General features: G+C 43.3%; 1 long non-coding RNA gene across 1 annotated transcript in view; it reads left to right on the top strand.

Annotated features, from left to right (window-relative positions):
* LOC146767998 (uncharacterized) overlaps positions 1–27,155 on the top strand; it is an 83,972-nt gene extending 56,817 nt beyond the window's left edge. Inside the window, exon 2 of the long non-coding RNA XR_014953951.1 lies at positions 25,649–27,155. This is a non-coding gene — a long non-coding RNA (uncharacterized LOC146767998). The remainder of the gene's footprint in view (positions 1–25,648) is intronic.
* The last annotated feature ends 379 nt before the right edge of the window (positions 27,156–27,534 follow it).

Genomic DNA, 27,534 nt, shown 5'->3' with positions numbered 1-27,534 from the left:
ACCCCTGGAAATGCATAGGCACTCCACTCACTGGACATGTTACATGGGAAAATTTGACTTTCCAGCTCAATCCTGGGTATTTAGTTTCACTTTAGATGTGTTTTCCACCTAAAGTGGATGTTGGGACTGCTCAGACCTGGGACATCTGCAGCCAGGGTGCGAAGTAGAGTTGGTTCAGATTCCCTTGGTTATTCCTTGTTCCAGGAGCACGCTGCTTTGCTGGAGCCATGCACAAGTGTTGGGATGTGCAGGACATCCCATTCCAGCCTGGCTTCCTTAGAGGAACCTTTGCTGCTGACTCCTTTCTCAGGGGGTCCCATTGTGTGAGCATACACCTGTCGTGCAGGCTGTTAAATCTGACTGCTCCTGAAAACACTTTCATTTGAAAATTGATTTCAATTTTATTGGAATAATCAATATTATTTTAGAAAATCGATATATCATCAGCCTGAAGCAATTTGTAAGCATTTTCAGTTTACCAAATTAAAAAAAAAAAAAAGAAAACAATCTTTGGCTTTTGCTCCTGATTGATAGATGCATTTTTAATTGTCAAAACTGCAAAATCTAAAAACAAAAGCCATAGGTCTGAACCATGGAAAGAGAAAGGTGGATGCTGTGCTGAAGGGTAGGCATTTCCCAATTTCCCATGTCTGGATTTGACTTTGTCTGGAGGACAGAGGGGGTAAATTCATGTTGCTCTCTGAACTTAGTTGCTCATGTAACTCTAGTGCCAGGATGATCTTTCTGAGCTATCCCTGAGTGTGCTGGTTGGAGTTCCTGGGCCAAGTTTTTGGTGAAACCTCTGCCTGGCAGAAAGGCTACTCAAAGCAGGGGACCTGCTGGACCCAGACTCCCTCAGGCTGGTGTTACACATCCCTTCCAGTGCCAACCAGCACGGGAGAGGTGCTGGTGGCAGCGGGGAGACCTGCACTGCTCCAGGCTGGACACTGTGCTCTCCACTCAGCCTCTGGAATTGTGGTGCTGCTGAATCAGGGAAAAAAATCACAGCTTTCCAAATTGCACATCATCCCTCCTGTGACTGTGGCATTCTAGGATGCAGGAGGGACACAGAACCTTCATTATCTGTGTGTGCAGCAGATTAGGAGCTGTGAAAGGAGATACTGCAGTCTAGGAAGCAGTAAACTGAAGAAATATGCCTAGGAATTGTTTGTTATGGAAAAATTTTTCTCTTGGACCAACACTGCCAGCTCCCCGCCCTGCTTTCTGTGTGTGGGTGGTGTTTGCTGTTCATCAAGGCTTGACTTACATCACAGAGTGCTCCTGAGAAGGCCCTTGCCATATGACTTGGTGAGACCAGCTTGAGTCCAGGCTTCTCAAAATGTTTAAAAAAATAAAGAAAATGGGGGTGGGAGGATGGCAGAAACCTGCCCTGGGTGGAAAAGCTCCATTTGGATGTTTTGGTTTGGGAAGAGGCAGCAGAGGAAGGGAGTTGGGTGAATGTGTTACCAAACCAGCCCCCACATGCATATTTCATCCTATCATTATCAAAGTTTTATGAGCATCTGGTCTTGGCCCCAAAATCTATTCAGTTGAGGGACTTTTTTTAAAATCTATCTGGGTTTGACTACAAGCAGAATCTGCTGTAATTCTCTTTCTTTTTTCTTCCCCTCTATTGATTTTACCTGGACTGGCAGAGCTGCACAGACCTGAGCTCTGCATGTGGCACATAAACCACATGTGACATGGAGTGGCTGCTCATGGATTTTATTTCCCAAGGGAGAATTTGTCCAGGAGTGTCTCTGTTACTTAAAAACACTTTCTCATCCTTTTAAAGCCAGAGCAAACTGCAGGGCTTGGCAGTGCTGAACAGACTGGGGAGGAAAAGGGCAGGGAAAGGTGGGAATGAGCAAGAAGAGCCAGTTTTGTGTTATTTCTTCAGGAAGCAAAAGTTGTATAAAGACTTGGATGAACTTCTGGACACAAGCTCCCATCAGTTGTTGAAGATCTTTTTGTTTGTTGACAGCCTGAAGAAGTGATATGTTTATTTGATTATTTCAGTGCAGTGATAATTTTTGTCCATACAGAAAAATCCTCACTCCAGAGCCACAATCCATGGCTGAGTTCAGTTTGACTTGTGGGTAATTTAAAAGAGCGTCTTAAGGTTTGTTTTTAAGAAGCAAAGGAAAAAGGAAAGGAGAAAGGATAAAAAGAAAAAAAAAAATGTCTGAGCAGATCAGCTCCCATGTTATATTCAACCTTTAATTTCAAGATGCATTTGCAAAGTTCTGCCAGGACTGCAAACCTTGGAGGTTTTGAGGCTCTTTGGGAGTTTTTAAGAAGGCCTTCTGGTGCAGGTCTGAGGTAGCCAGATGTCCTGAGAACATTACAGGCAGATAGGGCTCCCAGTGAGCTGGTTTGACAGGTGGGTTTGCTCAGTTTAAGGGACTTTATCCTTAAGTCTAGGGAGCTTAACCTGGAATGAACATTTAATTTCACATTTATACAGCTTTAAAACCATTTGTGCTTTTAGCATTTTTTTTTTTCCTTTTGATGTGTTCAACAGTATATTCCTTTCCGTGCCTGTAGAGGGAGGGAGCCTGGCTGGAAAGATCTTGGATGTGCTCCCACATTGTGACATGGTCCCTTCCAGCATCTCTGGGATCACAGGCAGGTCAAGAGGGAGAGCTGTTCTATGAACTGCTGATGTTTTTCCAGAAATGTCTCCCTGGGCATCCTGGCCCCATGCTGTGGATCTTTCCCAGCCAAGGGCATTGAGAACCACTGGGAGCTCACACCTGATTTCCAATAGAGTGCTAAATCCTGGGCCTCTCTTAGAACCCTGCTGCAACACCCAGAATTTCAGGATACTTTAGAAATCCTAAAAGCATAGCTAAATTTCCCAAGAAAGGGTCTCAAGCACGGTGACATTGGCGGGAGTGACCTGCCTTGTTTAGCTGTAATTTTACATGTTATTTAACATATTTATTTACACTTCACACTAAAATCCAGCTTCTGTTGCTTCTGACTTGCATTTGTGCTGAGGAGCTACCATGTTCCAGTGCTTCACCTTGCCCCAAGTATTAAGTGTCAGTCTCCCTCCTCCAGAAAAAGACCATGGATCCCTGGAACTTCACCACTAAAATGCATGGGATGTGCAAGGGAGGGAAGAAAAGAAGAGTTTCCAGCTAAAAATATCTGATGTTGAACATTCAGGTTGGCCAAATAGCAGATAAATAAATAGTTTAAATATTTTCCAGGTCTAATTGTTCCTGTATTTAGTCTGGGCTTTACTTTACTGAACAAAAGTGAAAACAAGTAAAGCAGAGAATAAGTATAAATAGCTAGATTCTGCCAGAAATATTTAGAGTTTCTGCACTGCAGGAGCTATGCATGGGTTTGTTTTTTGTTGGCTCATATATTTTGTGTGTCTAGTTAAGTAGAGCCAAACTGCTCCTTGATTCCCTAAGTGCAAACAGCCCAGAAAGTGAGCAAAGGTAGGAAGGAGATGCAGGCATTTCAAATCTGTCCCCCAGCCTAACCAGAATCTGTGGGATTGATCTACTCACCTTCAGGAGCATCATGAAAAACAAAGGGCTGATAAAATGGGCATTCAGAAAGTTAGGGGAAAAAAAAAAAAACCTAGGAAAAAAAATTAGAAGGACTAAAGACTTGGTTGAACAAAAATGGGAATGGCCACCTCAAAGAAATGGCCAGTTTAAATGTTACAGGTACAGTTATTTTTGTTCCAGAGGAAATTATGCAAATTTTAATTTAATAATAAATGAAAACAAAAAACCCAGAAACTAAAAAAACCAAAAGAAGCAATTAATGTTGGCATTTTTATATTCACTCTGATTGACCCCGAATGCTGCTCAGAGAATGGTGCTGTATGATGACATCTATAGTCTGGAGTCTGGGATACAGCTCGGAGCAAGACCAACCCTGCCATGGGAAAGGCACTGGAAATGTGGAACCTTTCAGGGTCATTCTGAACATCTGAATATTTCTCATTAACTTTGAACAGGCACAGAAGAAAATAACTGAGTTTCCTGGTAGTAATGGTAATACTGGTTGTAGTGGAATATTCCCAGAAAAAAAAAAAATCAATATTTTATCCTGGATAATTTTGGTTTTACAGAGATATCTTAGTGTACTGGGAAAATTGGTTTGATTTTGAATTCCCAAGCAAGTCCCATGATAGTCTGTGGCATTCTTTTAAGTGGACCCATGGAAATCTCTTTCAGAAAAGTGACAAGGACAAGTTCTTCCTCTCCATATGAGGAAGAATGATATTATCCTAAAAGTCTGGGAAGTACTAGGAAGGCAAGCTCAGTTTTCCTCTGAAAATAATTTTATTCCCCATTTTATAGCTTGATTGCAACTCAGTGAATAGAAAGATGAATGCAAGGCTTTGATTCACTTTAAAAACTGATTATTCTGGATAATTTTGTGTCTCTTAAGCTCTGTAGAAATTTCTCATGATGTCCTGCAGGAGGAAAAGGTGCTGTCTCTTTAGGTTTACACTTGAGCTGCAAGGACCACAGGACTGGACTTTTCTGCCCAGAGCACCTTGGGGATGTGGCTGTCACAGCTGGAAAGAGCACTGGGTTGTTGGATGACTTTGGGTCCTTTAGACCTTTAGATCTGTGGTCCAAAGTGAAGCCATGGACAGAACCCTTTTGGAGCCAGAAAGGCTGAAGACGCCTCTTGCATGTTGCAGCAGAAACCCAAGATGATTTTTGAATGTTGATCTCGATAAAAGTGTAACCATTCCCAGAGCAATCACCACCAAATTTAAAAAATAGCGTCAGGAAGAATTATTACTTGAGGGTTTTTAGCAATTACTCAAGTCAACATCATTTAATGAAGTGGGTAATTCTTTGTTGGATTGTGGTTTAACTTGAATCTGTTCTTTTTCCATTCCTGTTGTGCAACCTTCCCCTAATTCCTAATTTGCTTTTCTAGACACTTTTCTTAGAAAAAGCAGCAAGTTTTTTGTGTGAATTGCTAGCAAAAAAGCCAGCCCAGGGAGGGAAGGAAGGCTGAGTTGTCTTGTACAACCCCAAAATCAGGTGTATTTCATTACTGAGCAGTGGATTCCAGTTGCTCCTATCTGCTGGTGTCACTTTTGGTGTGGCTGGGTGTGTTGGGTTAAATTTTGTGTTGGTCACCATGAAGAACATGGGCAGGGAGGACACCTTGATAAACCACAGAGTCACTGTGCCAAATGGCTGCCCCCAGCCACCTGAGCAGCATCAAATGGACTGGCCTGGCTACCAGAACGAAAATTGGGAATTCCTGCCAGCTCTGTTCAGGCTTAATTTCTCTCTGTTATTCTGTGGCACCGCCCACCCTCAGGGAGATAGAGATGAGATAATCTCACAAAGAACAGTTATCCTTAAAAAGGTGCTTAAGGGAGTGTACAGACCCCAGGAGCCAAAGGTGAAACCAACTGTTACTGTGATTCCTATGAGCTTACCAAGTTCCAGGCACCTTTAGGCTAAATGTGAATATCAAACACCAAATTATCTCAACCTACAAAAAACTTCAGTGTTCTGTGTGGTCTAAAAATATCCTTTGTTATCCGTGAGACAGTCCTGGGTGAGGTCAATACAATAAAATATGCTTCAACCCTCACATTTAGGTTTGTGTTCTCATGTTCAATATGAAAATCAAAGGGACAGGAGGAGGATTGTTTCCCATGGCTGAAGAGCAAAGTACATGCATTAGCTTAATAATATTAGTTGTGAGATGCAGAGATAAGAGAGGTGGGTGGGGAGCAGCAGTTCCCATCTGAGCCCTAATGGGGACTGTGGGAAAACTCCAGTGAGCAAACACCAAACCGGGTGAAAGTCATTGCATCTGAAACCTATTACACACCCCAACTCAGCCCAAGCTGGCAGAGGTTTTGCAAACCTTTTGATGAACCTGGGCTGAGTTTTAAGTTAATCTGGCCTGAGTTAGAGAGTCAGGTGGAAGTGCTCTTGTTTGGGCTGAGTTATGCTCTGTTTTTGAACTCAAAAGCCAATGTCAAATTTAGAATGTGAGAAACCAACACAGACCCAGAGAACTGAAGATGTTTCTAGAGCTGTGGAAAACCAGGAGATCACCCAATTCTCTCAGTACCATTTTGTTAAATTTGATGTCATTCATGGCTATGTTTAGAAGAGCTCAGCCAATTCTTGTTTATGCCTTTTCTCAGAAATTCTCATTTATGTGCTGTTTCCACCACATTGTTAGAGGGCAGATCTGCATTAAACATTCAGAGAGTGCCAGTGAAATGAAAACAAGATGAAATAGAACAACCAGGTTCTGTTATAACTTCTTCAATGCAGAAAGAGTATTTCTGCTGATTCAAACCTAGAAATAGCAGTACAGAACTGTAGCATGGTTTGGGTTAGAAGGGACCTTAAAGATCATCTATTTCCATCCTCCATCATTCATGGCAATATTATTTATTTTAAGAACAGTGGAGCCTTGTAGGATAGCTTGTGTCATACCTCTGGGCATGATGAACATGTTCCACAGTGCTTCTTTCTCCTCTTTGGTGACACCTTTGTCAAGGTGGCAGGTTTTTGTGCAGCCCTTTTCCATGCAGGTACTGCTGCATAAAGGAAAAGCCAGCAAGCAACATCCATATTCCTGGATCTCACCCTGCTTTTATTACTCAGGCACATGTTGCTGCACACCTTACACCTGCTGAGGAAGTGGGTGGTCTTTCACTACATCTTCAAGGTGAAAAGGCAGCTTGTAACTGGTCATCTGGTGGAGCAGGAAATCTTGGGCCTGCCCAGTCCTGCTTTGTGTGTGGGGTTTGTTGTTGTTGTTTTGTTTTTTGTTTGGGTTTTTTTTTCCTGGGAAAATAATACAAAAAACAAATGTAGAGAGTCAGAGTTATGTTTAAATGTTCAGCTAGGCTCTCAGCTGGTTTTGTTTAGGGGGATTTCTGCTGAATCCTGAGTAGCTCAGGCAGATGATGCTGGCAGTGTAAGCATGTGGCTACTTGCAGTCAAAATATGAAGTTGGCTTGATGCTTTTTAAAAATATAAAATTAAAAGTATTTGCTGATTGCAGAAGAGTGTGTCCTGTGAATGAAGTGCTTCACTTTAGGGTGATATGTTGTGACTTCTGAAAATTTGAAATAACTGTTATGGATCAGCTCTCACTTAGTGGGGACTGTATTTGTCAAGCAGTGATTGAAGTTGCAAATCAGTATTCTCCAATCCTGGAATTTCCAATGGGGAGGCAGATAGCTGCAAAAACATCAGTTTTAAGAATAAAATAAAATGAAACAAGCAGTAATAAGAAAAAAAAGTACATGACAGGCAAATTTGGTGTTACACATTCTGCATTTCTTTTCAGTCTTTCAAACTTTCTGAACACTATAATTTGTTTCTAGTGTTAGCATCACTATCATCAAAGATGTTGGACTCTATTAGCTCAGCTGCCTAAGGGATGTCTTTTTAAAAAGGAGGAAAGTAGGGGGGAAAAAAACCCCACCCCACCAACAAGTTCAGCCACTTGAATTGAAGCATAAGCACTTTTCTTACCGTGTCTCTTATTTGCAATCAAGGCAAAGACAGCAAGAGAAATTTCAGTCAACTGCTCACTTGCCCCAAGACATGCAGAGGTTTTGCATTAGCTGTGGCTTTGCTGAGGTTACTCTTTACAGGCAGGAATGCTGTGTGGAATGACTTGTGCCACAACATGGACCGAGATTTGGGTTAAACAAAGCCTGTCATTTTATGTAGCGGTTCAAAAATGCCTCTCAATGGATGTTTCTTTCTGCCCATCATTTTTCCTGGGATGTAGGGGTCCCTCTCTCCAGACTTGGCTCTAATAGTAGCTTTTTTGGTTAAAAACAGAGCAGATGTAGGATGGTGGGGCAGAGAGTAATATAATAGATCATCACTAGTTAGATGGAGGAGAAGGTGCGGATCCTCCTGGTAGAGGCTCTACACTGAAATAGAAGAAATTGAGGCAGACCTTAGCTCTGGTATGATGTCCCTCAGCATGCCATGGATGACTTCTCAGACAAGGATGTTGGTCCTTCCCTTCTGTTGGGCCTGGAAAATGCCTCCTGGGCTCCAGAGCTACTGCCTTTCACTGCTAGAGATCAACAGTTCATCATCGTGTTGTGGTCTTGCTTTGCCTCTTTTCTGTTAGCGGTTATTAGCAGGATACAGCCTTTGTCAGATGAATTATTTATTTGAAATGATCTATCAACTAGTTCTGATGCTGAATTAATAAATAGATCAGGTTTGCACATGTAGTCAAAGCAAAATGCAGGTTTGCCTTCAAAGCTGGATGGGGCACGAGGCATTTTCCTGTTTGGTTGCAGGACAAGAACTCTTTCAGATTGGTTTTAATAGCCAGCATGGAAACTAAAGCATGGAGTATTTACTTTCTGTGAGCACTCTTCATATTTGCTTGAAATTCTCTTTTTTTTTGGGGGGGGGGGCAATCCCTGATGGTACTTTATTGCATTGGGATAGCCAAAGGAAACAACAAGGGAGACATGAAGCCAGCCCAAACTGACAAAACAAAATTTCAATGAACATTCCTGGGAGATATTTGCTGGGTGTCAACAGATTTGCTCATGTCTGTTGTTAGTACTTTAAAATATGGGGGTTTTTTATGCAGAACATAGGCCAGAGATTTTTTTTTTTTTTTTTTTTTAATGTTAGGATTCCAACTTTTTTTCTGGGTTTTAGAGAATTTGCCACTCAATTCACATATCAGCAATTATGTTCTCATGAAAGCCTCTGTATAAAATGAACATGACTGAGGATGAGGGTGGTTCTTTCCCTTTGCTAATTCCCTACTAGGAAAAGAAAATAGAAAAACCCTGTGTAAATCTCTCCAGTGTTTCTAATGTGATTTGCTTAAATATGTACTAGACACTGAGGGATATTAGACACATGTGTGATCCTTGAAGGGAATGAAGATCATTTGTGTGTTCTCTGCTTCCTCTTGATTTTGTGCTATTTGGTGAATCCAAGATGTTTTGGGGCAGGGACTTCTGGATCCATGGGATTGTGGAAGAGGCAATACAGAGAGAGAGAGAGAGAGAGAATCTGTCATGACTGAGCCACAAATGATGGAAATGTGCTGTAGGGTAATTTGTTCCTCGTGGAAGAATTACAGGATTTAGGATGGATATATGTCAAAATGAATGGTTTGCTGCAGGAAAGTGTGTAGGATGAGACTGGATTTAGTCAAGTAGGGAGAGACAGAGGGGCTCTGGGGTTTGTTTACATTGGGAGGAAAACAGCAGGACATGGTGGTGGGGACAGGGAGGTGATTGCCCAGGGCAATTGGGTAATGAATTTCCCAAAGTGGTTGATGTTTTGCCTGTGCATGGATACAGACCCAGACCTTTACATGTTTTCAGGAGTGTTGGGTTATAAACATATCCAGAAAGTAATGTATTTAGTCCCCAAGGTAAGGAACACGAGCAGCCCCGAATTCTAGAAATGATTGTGTTCCACAGGCTTTAGTGACTTTACCACTTTCAAGCATGGAAAACTTTTTTCTGATGTGCTTGGAAACTTCCCCTCCAGCTCCTTTACTGTTTGCAATGACCTTTCTCTTTCAGTCAAAAACATAGATTGTATTTTTAAGTACAGAAATGCTGCTCACCTGTCACTAAACCTCTGGAGGAAGAGGCTCTGATAGAAGCTCTGTTTCTTGCTGATTTTGGGGTGTATGGCAACTCTGGCCTTCACTGCTCGATGATCTGGGCACTCATTTGGCAGAAGGTGACCCAGATTCCCGTTCTCCCTGCCTGACTCAGATTGGGGCTGTTTTTCACAATAACCCCTCCAAAGAAATGCACGTTCTGAAGAACCTCTGCTGAATACCGTAATGGCACTTGAAGTTTGGGCTGGTTAGTTACATCAAATGAAACAAAAACAACTTCCTGACAATAGAAGAAACCATTCCCATTGTAAGTGAAAATAATTTTCAAACATGAAAATGCACCAGCTGGGTCAAGTAATGCTTATGAAAAATTCTCAGGTGCTCAGTGAAGGAACTTTAATTTAATGGGACTCAGTTGAAAAGAACCAATCAAGGAACAGTGGAAAAACTGAATGCCCAACATAAATACCTGCAGTTCCACCCAAACAATGGCATTGTTGGGTTGTAATCAGGAGAGGACTTTCAAACAATGGCTGGAGGCATCCCTGGCCAGTCAGTGCAGGTAACACGCTCAATGACTAATGCCTGGTGTCTATCTGGGTACACACATCACTGTTTACTAATCTTTTCCTTTCTTAGTCATCCTCAAAAGACTCCTCAAAGCAGCATGGGGATGCCAGGCACTTTTTACAATAAGCAATGTTGTGTTTGTAATACAAGTTGCTGGATGCAGAATTCAACTTTGCTGTAGCTGTGGTTCGCTTGAATGATCTTGACCTGATCTTGGAAGGTTTGAAAGGCTAATCCATTCATTCCTATTCCAGACATACACAGATTAGGCTTCTGTTGAAACACCTTGCACTTTTGAAATAGCAACAAAACTGCAATCGGCTTTGCATGTGTCTTAAATTTCAAGCCTGGGGAATGATACTGGCCTTTGCTCCCTTCCTTTGCTCCATTCCCCAGGGAGCACAGCTGTGCTGGCCAGCCACAGTGCACTCTTTCTAGCTGGTAAATTCAGCAGCTGGAGCTTCTAGGTTTGGCTTGTACTTGATTTCTGGTTTGGGTGCACTGTGTAGCTTTAGTATGAGCTGAGCTGATGAGTTTCTTGTGAGTGGGCCTCAAGTGCAGTTTATCTTGCTTCAACATTTACTTTCTTCTGCAGAGTTTTAAAGGAGTCTCTCAAGAGAAAAGGAAAAAGGGGCAGGGGGGAAATAGCCTGGTGGCTTTGAAATAGTCACTTCTTATTTCTATTTTCAGGTATCAGGTGCTAACAGAAATGTTTCACAGCCAGATCATGCACTGGAGCAAGTGGCATCTGGTCTATACATCCTCATAGATCTATGGAGATACACCCACTGTCCCCACAAGCACGTGCCTGTGGGCACCTGCACCTGGGTGCCTGTACTTAGCTGATGAGCTCTGATTAGGCATTGTTAATTTTCATGTTGGTCTATGCTGTGATCTGCAGGTAATGGTGTGCTGGGGAGCTGTGCACAGCCTGCACGCGTGGGCAGCTGTTTGTTTGTGACTGCTACCAACTGTGAAGGTCAGAGCAGAGCCTTAATGGGGCGGTGTCTGAGCTTCACATGAACTTAGAAAGCAAAGATACAGATGTCTCAAGGAGCAGGATGGGAATGGGGCATTCTGGTGAGTGTCCATAAAGAAGTGACACCAGTTGTCCACCCCCTGTGCACCTGCTGATGTATGTATATGTGCATCTGTGTATATATGTATAGAACCATTATAGATGTCCTTTCTATGGGAGTATCTATGTGCAAATTCATCTGATGCCAATCAGAAGAGCACAGAATAGTTTGGGTTGGAAAGGACCTTAAACATCATCTAAAAGCCATCTTAAAACACTTGATAGTTTCCTTGTCTAGCATGACACTGCATAAATCTGCCCTGTGGTCCCTGGCTTGTTCAGCTCCATCTTAGAAATTAATTTCTTTGGTACTTGTTCCTTTCACGCAGCAGAATTATGATCCCAGGTGCATAGTGGTGACTTTGGAACATTTTTTTCCCCCTCTGTGAGCACAGAAGAGAGTTCTGGGGAGGCATGGGCTTCCTGTCAGCGTATTTAGGACTTCACAAAGTGAGCAAGCCTCGTGCAGTCCACAGACCTGACACAGGCTGCTGGAAAGAAATTGTGCCCCCAGACTGAAAGATTCTGGTAAGCTTGCATGGACTATTGGTCAGCCCCCTTTCAAAGGGGGATGCCTGCCTCTGAACCGCTTGTAAAAAATGGTACTTTTGGACATATCTATTGTTGGACCAGCCATGGAAAGGCACCGCACCAAGGAGAGCTCCTCCGCGGTCGCTGCCGCTGCAGCCTTGACCTACGAGGGTGCCTTGCCCAAGCTGGGATGTCTTAGGGCTGCGAGTGGGGGAATTCTCTACAGAGTTGGAGCTACAAAGAGTGATTCCCTGCTGCATATTTACTGCGGCGCGGCCGATGCGGGCTGCATAATGAATGAGCCGGCGGCTTCCCCGCCCCACAGCGAGTCCCGAGCCACCAAACCCTGCGCCCTGACTTGGGCTGCGGCAGCGCGTCCTGCTCCGACCCTTCACGTGGGCTGCGTTACCCTGACAAAGAAAAAGGCTTTTTGTATTGTCTCTGCCAGGCTGACCTTTAGAGTGTTTACTTTTCAATCAGCTTTAAGCGGGCGCGCTTGAACTCTCCCGCGTGAGCAAGTTCAGCGCCGGAGTGCTCTCGCCCAAACATTTGCCAAGATAACGCCGAAGTGACAAATAAACACGAGTTGTTTTTACAGGTGTAAAATCAACAGATCAAATGCTGACCCTGGCCGTGGTGGTGAAACCGGCCAGCGTTGTGTTTGAAGAATACCACTGCATCATTTACACTTGCAAACCCTTTGTAATCTTAATCTCTTTGTGTCTTTTATGTTATACTGGCCCCCCAAGGTTAAAGAAAGAGATTTAGACCTTAAACACAAATCCAGCCTTCAAGCTCTGGAATTATCTTTGCCTTTAAATGCAACTGATCAATGCCCATTTCTTTTGAAAATAAAACCCTTTTGAACCTTGAAAGCCTTCCACTGTTGAGCTATGTCTAAGTGCCACATGGGGAAATGGGCAGAAAAAAAGCCCATTTTTCCCTTAGTGCTTGCATTAGAGGTCCTAAAGTTCAGTCCAACGCAATCAATTTAATTGGCGCTAGCTCTAGTGACAAATTATACTGGTTTACACTCAAGTGTAGCACAGATTCCTCAAACGCTGGGAAAGAAGGGAGATACACTTCTTGGTCTCTACTTAAAGAGGGCAACAGTATTGGAAAAGGAGCACATTTAATTTATCACTGTCAGAGCAGGTGCAAAGTTTAATTCTAACTAAAAGCATTAAACAATTAACCCAGACAGTCTGGCCCTTCGGAAAACGCTCAGTTGCAGGGAACACATGGACCAGATTACCAATGGAAAAAAGTCATAGCTCCTCTTTTATTTAAATGAATATCTCCTACCACTTAAAAAAAAAAAAAAGGAAAAAGAGAAAGAACTTTATAGACTTTTGCAAATTAGTGAATAAAATCTAAGATGGGAAACTCCATCAGAGTAGCAGCAAATAGCTGTCATTTAAGTAATTAATTGATCTTTGATACTCTGTGAATTAAGGAATCTATAACCTGCTGATACCATCTCTCTATAGTATGCCTTTCAAAGTGCCTGGCTGCTGTTTTCTTCTGCAAGGTAATGTGCTCCTTAGGCTGGGTTTTATCCCTTTGGCACACTGAAGAAACACAAGGGCTCTTTGCAAACCAGGCATGGCTTGCCCAGAGGCATATGCAACCTGTGGTTTTGATTTCATAGAGGAGATTCCCCCAAACTGATGTCCCATTGGAGGAAGCTGGTAAATCCGTCCTTCAATAATCCTTCCTTCAACAGCAGAGTGAGGTCCCTCAGCTACAACAGACATCAGTGCTGGTGTGAATTTAAACAATGCTTTAGCAGGTAAAACAGCTTTGGATGAGTGTGGTACAGGTGGTGCAGAATTTGGGGCTAAAAAAATCACTTTGTGGAGGAGAGCTTGCAGAGCCACTCTCTCAGATGGTGAGTTTGAGTTAGTTTTGTATCCATGGGTTATGCATTTACAGTAAAATCCATCTTTCCATAATTTAAGAGGAAGAACAATCAGGTGTCTCCTCCAAAAGAATCTCACGTGTATTGTGAAAAGGTGAACTCTTCAGTAGAATTAACAAAGGAAGGGCTCAAATCCTTCCACAGGGTCTCTGGGCATCCTCATGGTCTTCTCAAAGTGGGTAAAAATTCCTGTCATTTCTAGTATGTTTTGTGTTGGTTTAAATTTGAATAGCCAAAGCAATTTAGAAATCTGTCCTTTCTTTCTGAGCCTTTATAAAATATGTGTCTGTGGAGGATAAATAGCTTCATTATATTCCATTATTTTGTGGATAACGTGCTGGTGATATCGAAACAATGAGAATAATAATATTGTTCCCACTCCAGTGCCATCAACAGATTCCCTCCTTCCACCATCATTTCAGCATCATTACCATGTCTTATTGCTTAGACCTTAGGTAGCCAATTTTGAAGCAATTCACCCTCGCAAGAAATGCCAAATGCCCATGTCAGGTGTTCAGGCTGCATTTTCAAACTCCCAGGTACAAAGCCATGCAGGTTCAAGGGTTTGGATGTTTTTTATGATATTGTGTAACCAGAGCTGGTGTGCTTCAAATGTATTAGAAATGTGACTTTTTTCCTTATTTTTTGAAACCTGCCAAGCATGCTATTGAGCAAAGGCTCATTTTCAGACACGCATAAGCAGTGCAAATGGCTTGAAATTAGGTGGGATTTTTGCTTATGTATCTGTGAATAGGAATTTAACCCTGCAATTTATCCTTATCTTATCCTTGAGACCTGGAACAACACAGAAATGAGATGTGTGGGATTTTGGTGGATTTTGTGGCTCCTACCTGTGTTTGCCTTCCTTCCTCATCCTTTTGGGATTTATTGAGGTGGTGGATGAGACTGGGACCACTCTGGGAATGGGTGCATCCCATACCAGTACCTGCTGAAGGTGCAGCCACAGCTGGGGACTTCCAGGAGAAGGAAGCAGAAGGAAAACGCAGAAGCAGACAGAAAAACTTTGCTGAGATCATTTTCGTATTCCTCCTTTCCTTTCTCACAGGGATTTTAAAATTGTTTTTATCCCTTCAAGTCTAAAACCATTTATTACAAATACCAACATGAATTTCCTTGCAGTAGGATAAACACTCAGCTGCTCCACTTATTGGAGTGCTGCAACACAAACAAACCCAGACCCAATGATTTCTGCAGAAAATCCTTCCTCTAGTGGGGAGTGGTGCTTCTGCTCTGAAATCAAGCTGGTGTTTGCATCCTAACAACACATTCTGAATGACAGGATCCCACATGTACTTTTATACAGCAGAGAGATAAGGGGAGGCAGAGGAAGGAATACAAATGATCTGCTTGATAATGGCCCTGGCTGTTCTTTGTGTGTTAGTGTGTTAGGGTGGCACAAGTGAGAGGCAAAGCAAAATGAAAAGAAAACAAACAAACAAAAAAAAAACCCCAACAAAACCCCCCCCCCAAAAAAAAAAAAAAAAAAAAAACAAACCAAAAAAAACCCCCAAAAAACCTGGCTGTGTCCTGGTGCAAATCATGAAACTTTAGGTCTTGTTTGCTTCAGTCTCACCAAGGTCCAGGTAGGACCAGAATGAGTCTGGTGTGGCTGTCCCCAGTGAAAAAGTGACAATATTGGATTATTTTATATCAGTTTTGTGTGTCAGCCTTTCTAGCATTTGTTGTCAAGATTTTTCTTTCAGTCCTGAAAGAAATGAGTGGAATGAGAAGAATGAGGATGAACAAAAATTCCAATTAAAATGTTGATGTTTTTTATAGTGACAGGACTCCACAAACTGTGACTTTTAAGAAAAACATTAAGTTTCCAGACCTTACATTCAAATTGTGAGATCTGGTACAATCCAGTCCCTAAAATTGATGTTTATTGCTTCCTTCCTTTAAGATTCCTGGCATTTGAAAATGGGATGGGTTAGAGAGAGCTGGGAATTCCACTTCAAAGCAGGACCAAGATGCCAACAAGAAGGTTCTCCAGCTCCCATCATGGTGGAGCATGGAACATGATGGAGCCCATAGCCCCAAATTAGCTCTGGTCTACCTGCTGTGTCTTCCTTCAGAGGAAAAGGACCTGGATTTGGTCTTACACCGCTGAAGGATTTGTTGGCTATTATAACCTTAAAGTTTTGATTCTTTCAGTCATAACATAATAATCACAGTGAACTAACTTGGCCCAACATAAAAATAACAATACAATAAAAGTAAAAACATTTTCTCTAAGTTACATTGTAACAAATAAATAGAGTTTAGTAAACCGGGAAAACATCCCACCTTAAATTGGATCAAATGGAAGGTGTTGACCATATTCCAGACAATATTTTGAGGGGGTCAAATCCAAACATTTTTTTTTCCCTGCCACAACTCAGTATCTTAGGAAAATTTGAAATTTTCCATGCAAGTGGGAGCAGTCCTTTACTTCTGTCATAAGAGGAAGTGGAATCTTCTCTTCAGCCATATAGTTGTGTAATCCCCTTTTTCAGTGTGTTATACCACTACTTTTGATCTTGATACAAGGTGATGAGCTCTTCAGGTTTTATTGAACTTTTTCTTTTCTATTATACAGCCTTTTTTATCAGTTTAATGTGGATCACCTTGCAGTTGGTTCAAATGTCTGCTTCCTTGGTGCTCTGGAAATCAAGGAACCCCTCTGTGATAGGTTATGTGTCCACTTGAGGAGCATTTGCTCAAAGCCCCATCCAACTGGACCTTGAATAAAGTTATGTTCCAGAAACATGGTCCTCCTTGTGGTGCTAAGCAGAGTAGGGGAAGGCTGACAAGCCTTCCATAAAATGAAGTAACAAAAACAACTCTGTGAATGGAGCAGGGCAGGATGAGCTAATCAGTGCTGAATGTATGATGGTCCCCATGGGATTCACCCTATTCAGGTCACAAGTAGAGAAAATATTTAAGTGTATCCTAAAGTGTGTCTTACACTTGAGTTTCGTTCTTATCTAAAGTAAAGCAATAGGTTCAGAGTCTCCATTAAAATGGGAATTATCAGGAGTTGGAGTCTCTGTGACTTCAACAGGTGTGGGGTCAGGCCCTGCTTTGCCCACCCCATGACAGCAAACCAGGTTTCCTTATGGTATCCTGGTGCAAGCTTCCTTGGATTTACCTTCCTGGGGAAATGCTCCACAGGGAGTCCAGAGGGCAAAATCCACCCCTGCTGTGAACCATACACCAGGATGCCAAACCTGGGCGTGCCCCTGGCCTTTTGTCCAAAGTCTCTGTCAGGAACCTGTGAAGAGCCAGGAGTGAAAAGGGACAGCTGCTTGGAGCATGCTGATTCTGGCAGAGCGCAGAAGGGGTTTTGTTGATGCACTCTTTAAAAGCATGATCTGCTTTCTGCTGCTAGTTAAAGAGGGTAGTGGCAGTCTTTAGTGGCTGTGTCAATGTAGCCCATGTTATTATGTACAGATGTGCCAGCTGCAAGTAGGCATTATCTCTTTGATAGTGCTAAGCACTTTACAGTGGGTCAGGGAAGTGCAGCTCTCAACCAATAGATCTAATTGCAATCCTTTTATGTTCTCTATGATTGCAGGTTTCTCCAGCACTATAAACAAATAGTAATCAACTAAACCTGTTACCTCAGAGCAGCGATGTCACAATATGAAATATTAACTGTTCCAAATACAGTAATGATGGTTTAAAACTATATTTGTTCTTGGAGGTAAAAACTAAGGGGGAAAACCAGGAGTGCTAACACTGGCAGCATGAAGAGCCCTCTGGCTCTCTTTCCTCTAATGAAAAATTGTGTCTGTGTACGACATGTTTTATGTGGTCAAATACAGCGTAAATATTGTGTACATCTTTTGCTATTGCAACAACATGTCAACAGCACCACAAATAATCTCTGCCTCCATATCTACATTTTTTAAAGACACTGTTATACTAATACAAGAAAAACTTGTTTTTTCTTAGCTCAAGAAATGCTAGACATGGGCCTTGGATGTGTGGCTGATGAGACGGAGTAGAGCAGAAGTGGAGAAAGGCCTGGTTTCACCAATTTTTTCCCATATCTCAGGAGACTTTTTGTGGAAACTGTGTGTTTGTCTTCCTGGGATTTTGGTGAGAGGAGCAGACTTTTTAAGTCCTTAAACTGGGAAGTGTCTCCTCATGCTTGTAAGCTGGACAGTTTTGGGTTTTGGCCAAGTCTGATTAGGAAATGGGTCCCAGGGACCTGATCCTGCCCATGTTATTGAGCTGTCTTGATCTGAGAAGCCTTGGCTTGGGCTGGCACATAGTAATTCCCTACTGGCCCAACCCCAAAGCATACCAGAATTAATTAAACTTTTTAAAGGAGCAGCTGGTGGAGTTTGAGGGCCTGTGCCTCTGCACAATTTAGTTTACTAGTTGGTTATATATGCTGGTACCTGGATGCACGTGAGGTGTCCATGGTTTAGACCTCGGCTCCTCAGATGTGGAGGAGCTCCTGGAAACAGCCTGAGCATCTTGGAGCACTGAAATGGAGACTTTCCACATAAATTGATCATGGAGAGTTTATGAAATTTTTCACGGTTTGGGATTTAATCAGCTCTGATCAATGCAGCCCTAATGCAAGGTGAACTTGTTGATCGCTTCCACTGGAGGGTAAAAAAGCCCAAGGAAAAGCCAGGGCCCCACGTGCAGCGTTTCCTCTTGCTCTCATGCTGAAGCAAAGTAATTAGCTGAGCATTGAGGCTGCTCATTGTTACTCATACAGAGGCATAAATAACCCAACTAATGCCTTCCCACCCCCATCTGCATCTGTCTGTTTCCAGGTGTGCCCCCTGTTTTGTCCCAGGGGCATCCCAGGCTGACACCCCCCCCACCCCCCGCCAGCCCCTGGCCGAAGGGGGTCAGTGTTAGGCTGGGCTTTGTGCCTCCTTCATGCCCCCAGCTCCCACTCATCCGGGGAGTGAGAGATGGAGACTGGGAATTAAAATGTCTTTAAAAAGAAAATAAGCTTTTGTATCAGCCAGCTGGCGAAAGGATAAAGGACTGTGCTCACAAGATGCAATCAAAATTCAACAGTGTTTTATTAAACATGTAATATTATCAAACTAAACAAAAGAGCCCTCAATGGCTGGGAATACAATGTGATACAATTTATTTTATTTTTTTTCCCATGGTGTGTCATTCATACAAAAGTGTCATTGAGCATTCGGCTCCCAGTTACGAGCTGCACATGCAAATACCAGTACATGTGGTGGGCCAGGCAGTGGAATGCAATGTGTCCTGCAGGTAGATCACAGAAAATTCAGGTTTTTTTCCTGGATAATTGCTGCTAATGCACAGGGAGAATGGGTAGCTTAGGAAATAACCAGCCAAAGAAGCCAGGTTTAACTGTCTGCTAAGGACCTTGGTCAGTAAACAGTTTACCAGTGGTTTTCTCCAAGCCAGCCCTGTTTGCAGGCTCCTGCCCCAGTACCTCACCCCACAAAGGCTGAAAATCAGCACCTGATTTTGCCCTTTACGTTGATTTTTATATTCTACTCTGGGTTAGTCTTTCTAGCACTTAATATAAGTTGGTCACTGAAAGACAGAATTCTGTGAACAGCACTGAACAAAACATTTAGATACTGCTCTATTTCCGTAGTTAGTTTTGTACCAGTACAGATGTAAACCAAATGCTATCAGAGCTAGGTTTTGCAGACAAGAAACTGCTTATATCTGACAGGTTTTGGAGATTCCTGTCAATGGGAGAGCACAGAATGGTGAAATGGGGATGTGGGAGCCCTTCTCCAGGTTCTGCTGAGGTGCTCATGCTGTGAGGGGGTGGGAGCGTGGGCTGGAAGGGCTAACACCTGCATCCCAGACTCTTAATTCTGCCTTGAGTTGGGTGTAAAGGACAGCTTCAAGTGCAAGGCAGAGGTGAATCAGTTATAATTATCTCCAAAGAGCGATCAACAATTAAATTGCATTATTAACTCTGAATCTCACTGGAAATATGTGCTATCTTTCTTTTAAATACCTGAGGTATAGCTCTTCCCCTGACTATATTTACTTGGTGAATTTTGGTCCTTTAAAGGACTGGCAGCTGAACAATCTATCAATTAAAAAGAGGGGGGGTGGTGTGGGGCAGGGAGTGGGGGGGAATTGTGCCTGGCCTCCATCAGCTCAGGCAAGCGAGTTGGTGTAAAGGTGTCTGTGAACAGCAGCCCAGGAGCAACTCGTCTGCAAAATCTTTTCTTCCCTGTATAACCCCAAAGGCAAGGCAGCGTGGAAGGAAAAAAAGCAAAACCAAAATCACTAAGAAGCCCTAACCTTGTAACATACAGTTTTTGCTAAAAATATATATTAATAATATATTATTGAGCGGGCATAGATGAAGAAGGCCAAGGAAAGCGTAAGCAATAAGAGTGTGAGCAAGGTCAGTGTTCCTTGCCCGAGGACAGCACAATCAATAAGAGCTGGTCAATACCTGCTTTATTACTACACTCCCACTCCAAGCAAAATCGTTTTAAAATTAAGAATATATTTTGCAAAACTGAATTAACGATATTGAATATTTTGCTCTTTGATATGACTAGCCTTCAAAATCAAATTATTAAATATGGAAAAGAGCATATTGGTTCAGCTAAGAATTTTTTTTGTCCCTGGAAAGGAAGTGGCTGGTTTGTGATTCCCACTTGTGCTTGGACATTAAATTACGCTGCATGCTGCCCCTGCATTTCCTTGAAAGGTGGAATGCAAAGATATTTGGGTTTGTTTCCAAATGGCTCCTTTTCTTGCTTTGGAGATGAAATACTGATGGATAAAGCTGAGTGTGTAAAATGGAAACTGGCAGTAAACTTCTGCAGACGTGGAGATGTTTGTCTCTCCCTGGCTCGGTGCCTGGAGGATTCAGACTGTCCTAAAACTGCACGATTTTGTGAACCATCCCCACCTTTCCCCCTGCCTTTTTGGGCTTCCCAGCTGATTCACTGGAAGCACATATTGATGGTGTTAATTTGGAACTGGCGTGGTGGAGGCTTGCTGCAGGCATGTTACTCAGCAAGGCAGTATCAAAGGGTGAGACACCATCCGTCCCTGCTCCCTGGGGCAGCTCCGGCTCTGCTGGATTGTGCCAGGTTGCTACCACCTTTTGCTCCAAAGTTTAGAGCCTGCAGTAACTTGAGCAAATCTTGTTTCATTGGGTTAAAATGATTACATGGGTTTAGGATGGCCATTTATCATGCTGAATTTTGTTTCCTTTGGAGGGAAGGAAAGAGAAGCTCTTTTATTTAGCTGTATCTGTATTTTGAAGGATTAGCTTCAGTTGTGAGCTTTGCAGGGATGCTGCCAGTCCCACAGTGGTGGTGTGAGAGGGAGACCAGTGGGTGCAGAGCAGCTGGTGGGGAGCTTCCATTTCCAATATTTGGCCTGGGGATCTTGATCTGGTGTTCAGATGTATGACTCAAGCCTGGGTCAGGGCTTTCTGCCTGCAGGAAAATGTTGATAATAACCAATTGCCAACCTCATCTCACACAGCAGGGTCTCAGGGATGCTGCTCCTCTCCTCTCTTGTCACCCTCCCAAAATCCCTTCAGTGCCTTGCTAGTGTCTGCCATACATTCCCTTGTTGACATTTGTTTTGCAGGAATTATCAGCTGCTGGATGCAGGTAGGACATGAGATGGCAATCTCCCCTGAAATCGTGAGATATTGAAAAGACTCAGGCCTTTAGGGTTGGTTTGTTAGTTGGGGTTTTTTTAAGTTTTACTCTTTTATTTTTTGCTGCTTGACTGCTTCATCTAATTCTCCTTGAAACATTTAGACATTAGTCTCCCAGGGCAGATAGAGAGCTTTCTCCCTAAAACTGTGTCCTGACTCTTTGAGCATCAAGAAGTAGCTGGATGCTTGAGCTCCAAAGCAAAATCCTTTGCTTTTCATTGTATTGATTGAAATGCTGTAAAATGCATTTCTCTTTCAAAGCCCTTCTGCTGCCCCTCCTTGTGAGGACCAAGCTGCCTTCAACCCCAGCAGCTCCACAGGGGTGGTTTTCAAATTGATGAAGCCTGACATGCAGTTTTTGTGGCTGCTTAACTATATCTGGTACCTCCAGGAGGACACTGGAGAGATTTAACCTAGCAGCTTTTGACCAATGCAGAGATACTCCTGGGACTTCTGATGGGGATGGGGACTTAGACCCAAAATTGTGAGGGGAGAGATTTGAACTCCCATCACCTCTTCTCTGCATCTCTCAGTCTCTCAGGACTTGAGTTCATGTTGTTTTGAAGGCACCAAAGACCTGGCCTGGATGTTACTGTTTACATTTGCAATTAAGGAGGGCTTTCACCAAGTGTGACTGTGGTAGTTGCTCTGATGCAGCAATTGCCTCTGTTCAGCCCAAAATCCAAGTTAGAGGACTCTTTCTTAATTATGTCCAGGGTAAAAGAAAGGGAAATGGTTGTGTAGTAACAGAAACTCAAGCTTTTAAGAAGAGAAAGCTCAAATCATTTGTAGCTGTTTCCCTTGCAAATTTGGAGGAGGGAGGGAAGGATCCCTAAAATTCATGGTCTTGAGTTCTTGATATTGGGATGGTTTAGTGATGCCCAACACTGCGGTAGGGGACTTGGGAAAAGCCCCCCTGAATATGCCTTGGGAGGAGGCTGTTGTATAAATTCCCACCTCCAAGCTGCCCATCGAATCTACCACCCCCCTTATGTTATGTAACTGTCAGTTATGTCCATCTTTATGTCAATCATTTTTGTACTTGCCTTTAGTTCCAGAATGTTCCTAAGTTCTCTGTCTGTAATTGGCTCTTCCCCGGTTATCGCCCCCTTCCCTCATCCCCATTTGCTGTACCCCAATTATTCCATCCCAACTCCTCCTCCGAACCCCATTCCTACTGGACCCTTTGTACCCTGTCCCTCCTATTTGCCACCTGTTATAAGCCCCACCCCGCCCCTTATTCGGGGCTCTCGGAGCCTGCTCCCTTGCCGAGCGGACGGGTCGCGGATTCTCCCTGACACCCAGCCCTCAGCGAAAAAAGCAGCGTCCGAGAGACGACCTGCCGTGGTGTACGCATTCTTATTACCACCGTATCGGCGGAGCCTCCGTACTGGAGAGCCGCGCCCCGATACTCAACACTTCCTCCAAGGGTCTTTGTAGGGAGAACTGATACATCTGTTATTTTCCTCTTGTACAAATTTTGTGGACATGCAGCAAGAGTACATTGAAACAGGTCCTAATGACATTTTTGTTGGCAGGGAAAGGGGAAGTCAACATATTAAGCAATTCAGAAGAAAAAAAAATTTGAAAAAATTAAAAAGTTTAATCCAGAGTGATCTCTGATATCCCTGACCCCAGCATTGTGGACAGATTTTATCAGTTTACTTCTGGATCTTTGTTGCTGCATCCTCAGTGATTCCCTCTCATCTTGGGCATTGTTGAAGGGGATGGGTGGCTGTCTCTCCTGCTTTTTAAACATAACTTGGCTTCATAGGCATTTTTAAATAAAAATATCAGAGGCTGACTGGTGGGTTAATGGGAGATCAGGGCAGCTGAACCTTGAGAATAGAGGGAGAAGAAGGAAGAGTGTTATACAAAAATAGCTAATGGCAAAACCTAAAAATGGCATTTGTGAAATACTTCTTTTTTGTGTGTTGGAGCAGGAACCCCTTAGCTGAACCACTGCAGTGGGTTGCTCTGACATGGCACATCCCTGCTACCACTGTTGGTGTCATGCTGCCTCCAGCAAGGATCCACTGGCCTTGGCCATCACATCCTAGCTCCAGAAAGGCTCTTCTGGCACATGAGCTGCATGGAAATGCTCCTGCAAGCACTGGGAGGGTGGAGAGGGAGAGCCTTAAGACTTTAAATAAACTTGACGCTAAGTCAAAACCCAAACAAAAGGAGGGTGAGGGGAAAGGAGCTCAGTAAATAGGCTTGTTCACCCTTACAGATATTTTGTATGTGGCAGTTAATGGCAGTGGTGAGCTAGTTAGTGAACAGCCTGGAAATAACCATGCAAAGGGCTTGATCCACCCATTCAGGGGGAAGGGCAGCTGACCAGTCTGTCAGGAAAATATCCCCACTGGTGTTCTTCGCCATTTTATTTTATTATTTCTGTGCATGTTGGGGAAGGATCCGGAGGAAAACCAATGGGGTTGCATAAAGAAACCACTTTCCAGAGGCATCCTTTAATTCACAGGGAGCATGCGCCACTGCACTCGCTTGGCGGGACACCTGCAATCTTTAAGGCCCAATTAGTCTTTTCAGAAGTACGATGTCGGAGGGGGAGAAACTTGACCTTCTGGGACTGGTAGGAAAAAAACAAATCCTCCCTTTGATTGCCTTTGGTTAAAGCTGGGAGGGAGGTCGTGCCTCCCTGTGTGGTGCAGGGCAAGGGCTGTATCGACAGAGCCGGCCCCGTTGTGTTTGTGAGCCAGTGCAGGTGCAAGCTGTGGACAAGCAGGTGTTTGTACAGAGGTGACCTTGAGCGTGAGTTCTTGACCTGCCCTTTCCTCCTGACTCATCTTGCCTCGAGAAAGGGCTGCTGCTGGGCTGTGGAGGGCCTATGAGCTCTCTCTCTGTATGTAAAAACAACATTATGTAGAGGTCTCTCTTAAGGGCTTCTCTTGCAAGATGCTTTTTATAACAGGAGAGATGCAGCTCAGATGCTGACGGAGCTGTTTCAAAAGGGTTTGGTTCTGCAGAGATTTTTCATCTTTACAGAGAATGTATGCCTTTAAAGAGGTGAAAACAAGCTACTCTGTGTTTGAAAAAATGGATGGCTGGTGCAGGTTTTATCTGGGGAGGAATCTGCCTCTGTTTGTGAACAGGCTAATGTAAACCAATTTGGAATGGGGGGACATGCTGGGTGAGCTGCTGGGCAAGCTGCTGAGCTCTTTTGGGCAAGGTGTCCTGGGAAACTTAAGCAAATTGTAATTTTCTATTAGTGTTAATAACCTCTTAAGCACAGTGAGGAACCAACAGTTCTTCATATATATTTATATATTTATATATTTATATGTGTATGTGTGTGTCCAGGCTAACATTTACACGTGTGTTTGGCACAGATTTCCTGTGCTACAGTCTTCTCATTTAAGCTTCCTCTGCAAGTCTACCTCCTGCTGAATTTTGAGTGCATGAGAGTTCAGGTTCGTGATTACTCGAGGAACAGAGCAGGATATTTTTTTGGAGAAGCTGGAAGCCTTGTGCTCCTGCAGCAGGACATTCATCAGCCTCTGTTTCCACCCTGCCTGCCTGATGGCCCTCGTCTTTCAGATGGGCATCAGGAGGAGGGCAAAGGGACATTACAGAGAACCTGGGCAGGAGGTGGCATGCCCAAGTCCTCCGCCATCACAGCCATGCCATCTCCCTGAGCTTTGCTGGGTTTGTGAGCTCTGCTACGTGCTCCCAAACCCAGCAAAGGGCCCAGAAACAAAGGCAAGGCTGAGCAGAGAGATGCAGAATTGCAAAGAGGCTAATGGTGAGTTACCACAGCATGAGGTCTTGTGTTAATTAACATCTTCATTAATGATCTGGGATAAGGAAAATACTTGCAAATTTTATCAAATGGGAAGGAGTTGAAAATATGGGAATGATACAGGGAGCACTGCAACATGAGAAACACAAATAAAGGACAATAGGAGACTTAACAGGGAAAGATCTTGCGGTCACTCTAACACATTTAGAGCTCCAGTGAAGCCTTAGGATCATCCTGGAGTGATGGGAGTTTGCAGGAAGATCTGGCAGCAGAAGGAGGGTCCAAACATGTTGGAGCTCTGTGTGGAGGGTGTTGGGGGCTGAAGGGGCTGGTTGATAAAGAAAAAGTGTGGGCATGGTGTGACAAAGAGGGGAAGGAAACGGAAGGTAAATTATAGAGATTTGAATTAAGTTACTGAATGTTGAGAAGAAAACTCCCGGGTGGAAAGGTGTCTGAGGTTGCTAAATTGTTCCTGGGATGAAATAATGGAGGCTCAATTGCTTTATACACTCCCAGGTTTGAAGCTCAAGAGGAGCCCTTTGATCACCCAGTCTGACTTGGTGTGTGCACCTTGGGACTTGATACATTTACTCTTGCACTGAACCTACTGACTTGAGTTTGACTCAACTGTGACTGCGGGACATTTAAAACCAGACTCTGGGTTTTACTCAGAAACAGGCAAGAATCCTGTACTGTCAGGGAGGTGAGTCTGGTGAACCCAGGGATCTATACAGGCCCTGTATTTGCAAGACAAAATGTGAGCGTGCAGGCTGAACAGAAACACCGAAACTCACATGGAACCATCCTGCTGGCACTGTGTGTTCCATCAACTCCAGTGGACCTGAAGAATAAGAAGTGCACAGCGTGGAGCAGTTGAGTTTTATACTTTGCTTGGAGGGAGACCACTGCTTGGTCTTTGTGTTTATCAGCCAAACTGTAAAACTTCTCTGGGTAATGTCTGCATCAGGTGTGGCCAGGAGTAAACATCATCCTGTTGTGCAGTGTGTGTGCAAGTACAAATGGTATGAAGCATTGCAGAGCGGGACTGAGAAAAGTCCAGGCTGTATCACCATTCCTGCCAGACTTGGCTCTGAAATCCCATTGTTAAACAAGGGTATCTCTGCCTGAATCACTTGGAGATTGTTTTACTTTCTGTCTTTGAAGAATTGCTCTGTGGGTGATGCTGAGCTACAGTGCACTACCTTCCACAGATAACAGGAAGGAAAGAGAAGAGATTAAGGGGGACAAACACCCCACAAACCAAAATATTCTCAATAAATCTTAATTTAAGTGGATTAGCAATGAGGACATGCTTTGTATTTGTGTGAGCACACACACATAGATGTTCCCAGGGACATGAAGGGGTCAGACCTGGATTCTGAAAAAGAGTTTTCCACCGGTTCCTAATGACTTAAGACAGATCTAAGCAACACCAGCTGGAAGCAGACAACTTTGGCTCCAGAATTAGTGTAGATAATTTATCACAGCAGGGCTTGAATAATAAGACTATCGCTGCTTTATTATATCAGCCAGTGTCATAACCAGATAGAAAAGTTTAATATTAACAAGGGGGAGCTGCCTGCAGTAAGCGCATGTGAGAGAGCGAGCACTCTCATTTTTAAAGCCTGTGTGTACTAAAATGTCAGTGTCCTGACCTCAGGGAAAGGAGTTCATTAAAAAAAAATACAAATACAAAGTAAATAGTCTCTCTGAAAGGTTTATTTAATCTTTTTCTCTTCCTGTCCTGATTTTTTCTTAATGTATTTAAAACTTAATATTTACTCTAGCAAAACAAAATCTATAAAATTGTTTTTATAGGCTCCTAAATAAGTAGTAGCAGCTCAGCCAGAGCCAGCCAGTAAGCACTGCAAAATATGCATTGCAGAGACATTTGAAGTTGTCCCCAGTGGACAATTTGCACCGTTCAGTGTTAAAAGGCTCTATTTCAGTGCTGCAGAAAGCCCCCCAGATCCCCTGACTAGGCACAGCGAGTTTACAGACGATGTACTCCACTCAGCAGCCTTGTAGTTTCAGGGCTTAAATGGCTGGCAGGGCAAAGAGGGGATAGTTAAAGCTCTCAAGCTGCTACAATGGAAAAGCCTTGCAAGATTTTATGGCTGAGGGAAAAAGTTATTTTTGAAGGCTAAATGTTGTTGGCTTGATCAGGTGGATGGGCAGGGAGAGGGAGATGTGGTACAGGGGGTGCCTACCAAATATCAAACATGCGCTGTAATGTGAAAATGGGTGAAACCTGGGCAGCCAAGCAATGTTGCAGGCTGTGCTATTTCCTCTGGTTAAAAAAAAAAAATACTCAGTAGCAAATCTGACAAGAGGTGTTTATACAGAAGGTATTTATACCCATTTTTACCACAATATCGGGCTCTTTCTCCTGAAATTTGGCT

This window comes from Lonchura striata, chromosome 3 (genome assembly GCF_050655825.1).
Source record: "Lonchura striata isolate lonStrDom1 chromosome 3, ASM5065582v1, whole genome shotgun sequence".
NCBI lineage: Eukaryota > Metazoa > Chordata > Aves > Passeriformes > Estrildidae > Lonchura > Lonchura striata.
Note: the sequence above shows the minus strand (reverse complement) of the source record. Positions and strands in the feature narration are given on the sequence as shown.